The sequence below is a fragment of the Pinus tabuliformis genome, chromosome 2_1 (genome assembly GCF_031772625.1).
Source record: "Pinus tabuliformis cultivar Carrire ecotype Pingquan chromosome 2_1, CPIR1, whole genome shotgun sequence".
Lineage (NCBI taxonomy): Eukaryota > Viridiplantae > Streptophyta > Pinopsida > Pinales > Pinaceae > Pinus > Pinus tabuliformis.
The window spans coordinates 203,667,299-203,671,798 of record NC_142299.1 but is presented as its reverse complement, the minus strand read 5'-3'; the positions used below and the strand labels follow the sequence as shown (position 1 = coordinate 203,671,798).

At 38.7% G+C, this 4,500-nt stretch overlaps 1 long non-coding RNA gene across 1 annotated transcript; it reads right to left on the bottom strand.

Moving 5' to 3' along the window:
* Positions 1-272: 272 nt before the first annotated feature.
* Positions 273-895, bottom strand: LOC149199449 (uncharacterized). The gene is made up of 3 exons (XR_016253277.1): positions 795-895; positions 454-698; positions 273-336 (listed from the first exon to the last, which is right to left on the bottom strand). It is a non-coding gene; the product is annotated as an uncharacterized LOC149199449 (long non-coding RNA).
* Between the last annotated feature and the right edge of the window lie 3,605 nt (positions 896-4,500).

Genomic DNA, 4,500 nt, shown 5'->3' with positions numbered 1-4,500 from the left:
GGGGTGCGGGCGGCCCGGGTGGCGCCTGCACGAGGGAGGGTGCCCTCGTGCAGGCGCCACCTGGGCCGCCCGCACCCCCGCCCGGTAGGCAGGGCGATTTCTGGAATTGCCCTGCATGCTGGGCGGGGGCGCGGGCGGCCCGGGTGGCACTTGCACGAGGGCCCGAAGCGCCACCCGGGCCGCCCGCGTCCCCGCTCGGCAGGCAGGGCAATTCCGGGAATCGCCCTGCCTGCCGGGCGGGGGCGCGGGCGGCCCGAGTGGCGCCTGCACGAGGGGCAGCTCCTGTGAGTGTCGCTTCATTCACAACATCAATGGGATTTGAATTCCACCATTGTCCTGTCAAAGCACAAACGAATTACAATACATATTATGATCAAGTTACCACTCTATTTCGTTATTTAATTAGATATTACTGCTTCAAAACAGCACACCGGTATCGTTAAAGCTGCATACCCAGAACGATGGGAAACTGTTTATCCGGGACAGTATAGGGATAAGTAGTTCCCCTCTTGGGATAGATAATTAAGGCTCCATAGACTGTAGCTCTAAGCCATGAACTATGAGCATGCCACCAGAGAGTCCCTTCTTGACCAGTGATTTTGAATTTGTAAATGTAACTTCCACCAGGGCGAATGGGGCATTGGGTTACAAACTCAGGTCCATCAGCCCACCCTGTGCGGAACTGCCGTATTCCATGCCTGCAAATATATAAATATGGAGTGTTATGCATAAGAAACGAATTCATCATTATTTAATACGGAGACAAGAACAATAGACCATTACAGATTACAGACCAGTGAATGGTGGCGTTATACTGGGCCTTGTTGCGGACTTCCACTATAAGAGTGTCTCCACTGTGAACATGGAGTGTTGGACCGGGAAACTGTCCATTCACTGTAATTATGTTGTGTGTTCGGCACAGCCTTGTTACGGACATGGATTCAATCTTCACACAACCAGATATCATCAGTTTCCTAACTCTAGGACACAATATTGGAAATGGAATGAAACTAACCATGCAAAAATGGTTGGAGGTCAAAAACTGAGACACTTACATCAAACGTGTATCGATGTATGCTTCCCATGGCTGTAGCAGCGAAAAGGTTCAGGCACACCACCAACAGAAAAATTAGCTTCGCTGAAAATGGCGGCATTTTGTTGACATGCGGTCGATTCAACCCTAATTCTGCCATTGTATAGCCAATCTTTGAGAGCTATTAGCTAACAAAACCGATTTGTATTTCCTCCGCTTCGTAATTAAAACTGTTTGAACTCGACTCAACTTCTCCAGGTATCACAAACTTTCTTAAACAGCAAGCGGCCTCTGTCCAAATGAATTTTCGTGACAGATAAAGAAGAAGACCAATGCAATGTACTGGAGAGGAACTGAGCCCCGCGAGGATTTATATAAGTAAATTGCCAATGGCAACGGAGACTTCTTCTACAATCAGTATAGGTTTCTGGGGTTGGTGAGAGTTAGTGAAGGATTGTTAATATGGATTGAAATCAGTGACTGAGCATAGGAGAATTAGGACTGGAACTGTTCAACGAAAAGGCAATAACAAGAGTTGTAATAGTTAATAAGAACGCGGTAGTAGTACGAATATATTGATTTTGTTGCGTTTACTTTTAATTCCACGTGGATAAAACGTCAGATGCTTGCATCACTAATAGCGTGTATGCCTGTTTTCCACAGATTCTTCCCCTTCCGCATGTTTTCCTATGGTTGAAAAATAAAAATAAAAAACTAAAAACTGTGACCAGTTCTCCATCTCACGGTTGAGAGACATACAGAACCTTCCAGTATGCAAAGTTGAAACGTTTCATTAATAAGAGTTGTAATAGTTACGTAAACGACAGTATTGACGAAGATCAGCCTAGTAGTGTACATTCTGATTTTGGTTTTGTCGGGTTTACTTTTATTTACCGCATGTATAAATTGTCTTGCTTTATTAATTATATAGCGCGTCAGATGCTTGCTTTATTAATTATATAGCGCGTATACCTGTTTTCCACATACTCTTGCCCTTCCCCATGTTTTATTATAGCCGGAAAAAATGAACTGTGACCAGTTCTCGATCTCACGGTTGATAGAAATATGGAGCACACTTAAATCGTTTCACTTTAGAATCCGATGGTTAGATCTCCTCTTTGCGAGCCTGACGTTATTAATTTACGCATGAACGCGTCAAGAACATTTATAATTTGTCATAGACTAGTCATACCTTCTATCGATCACGTGTGTTTTGAGAGGATAATATCATGAGTTTTTTTTCGGGGAGGGAGGAAGGATCATAATTTGTAAAATTAAAATAAATTTTATAAATAGTTATTTCATAATTTGAAAATAGTTACTTTATAATGTGATATGTATCAATGGTTATGTCCCATAATAACATTTTTCAAAGGTTATGTTCATCTTTTATTGTTCACGGAGACTATCTTATGTTATATGTTTATCAAAGGTTATGATGTATTATGGCATTTTTAAATGTTTATGTTTCATTAGAACATCTATGGATTATGTGTTTTTTTAATAATTATTAGTGTTTTTGTTGCATATATGAATTCACACATAAACCACGAGCCGCTACTCTTTTATTGTTCACATAAAATATGATGTTTACAATGAACCCAGTGAAGGGTATTTATCTTTTTCTAACTAGCTACTTGCCTAAAATATCTTGACATGCAACCACACACTAAAAGTCGTCTATCCACTTCAAGTTCTTGAATACGATATTTGTACTTGGTAATATGTGATTTTTGCATTGATTTTTAAGTTAATCATTATTATTTGAAAAAAAAAAAGTGATTTTTATTATTTTTTTGACATGAAATTCATAGAAAAAGCTATTATTTAACCATTTTTAGTTAAAATTATTGTATAAAAATTGTGATTTTGACATGTCAATTCTAGCAAAAAATTATCAAAACGTGTAGTTTTTTAGTTATATTTATGTTAAAAATGGTTTTTTTTATGTCCATTGTTAAAAAATATTGTTTTTTAGAAACAATTTCATGTGGATTGAAAAATTAATTAAAGATGTATAAATGTGTAGAATATTGAAAAGTCTAAATATCGACCTTCTAATTTAAAAATGCAAAACAATAAAAACCAAACGAAAAAAAATAATTAAAATTAAAATAAAAACAAGAAAATGTGAAGAAAATGACCACTTCAAAAATTATCAAATTTACTAAATAATTATTTACATTTTATACATTAAAAAATTTAAAGCCAAAAAACAAGGCTTTTAAAAAAGGAGTGTGATGCAGAATGCTCACTTTTTTAAATCAGCATGAAAATCACTACCATTCTAAAACGTTGTGTACATAAAAAAAATTAAAGTGCCAAAAACTATGCTCTAAAAAAAACATGTGTTCTACATCACCCCTTTTCAAAATCAGGTCACTTTTTTGCTATCTCTACGAAATGGGTAACAGTATCAGTTCCCATTTCAAAGTTTACATTGTTTGGTTATGTCCTTCATTTGGAAATCTTTATCTGCCAAAGGCAGATAGCCTTGGTCGTTATGGGGGGCATTGATTGGCGTGATATTCAAAACAGCGGGGGTTTCCATTTTTCTTATGCATTCAAAAATGGAATTTGGGTTTTATATAAGAAAGTAGGCCAAACAACAAGTTTGGGAACTTTTTATGGCAACCACAAACTAGATTAGAACTGAATTTGGCCCTTTCTTAGTGGAATTTACAGTGTGAAACTAAAATTACAGGGTTTCAGTGTTTGGATAAATACCTATATCAAGGAAGTGAACAGTACAATGGCAGGTTGAAAAATTGGTCCCGGGCCGAGTTGCCGCAGGTTTCTTGATCAGGTGGCAGTTTGAAAAATCGAATGGTTGACTTGGACGTTGTTTTACATGGGAGCACGGGTCGCAGCGTATTACAGTGAAAATGACATTTTGTTCGTTTATTTAACAAAGTTAGGTTGGCGGGGTTTTTTTTATTATTGGGTGACTGATGTAGGTGGGGAAATGACGTTTTGTCGCTTATGGAGGGCGGTAGCGGTATGGGATCGCACCGCTTTTGGAGCTAGGCGGTATTGGGCCAGGGGTGAGCGATCATATCGACTGCATGACGTGTGGCGGAGGTACAGGAGGAAAATCGCCTGGTGATCGCGAGTTAAAGCGCGGTCACCAGGGGGGTGCGATATTGCTATAGGCCATTAGATGATTGGGGAGTGATTGGACAGTGGTCGGGAGCGATAATATGGCGGGACTTTAACCGTAGCAAGCCTAACACAATAAAGGTATTTTTAATTGTATCAGGGGTATTGCAATTGGTTGGGGGGTGGTTCTTAATTAACCTTAGGGGTTAATTAATCCCACTTTGTGGGGCAGGGAGTTTAGGTTATTAACGAATTTCAAATAAACCCATTAATCCCTTTTAATAATGTTTATGGTTATAGTTAACCGGGGCGGGGTATATAAAGATTTGGGGTTTTATGTATAATTAAATAATACAAGAAAAGGTACA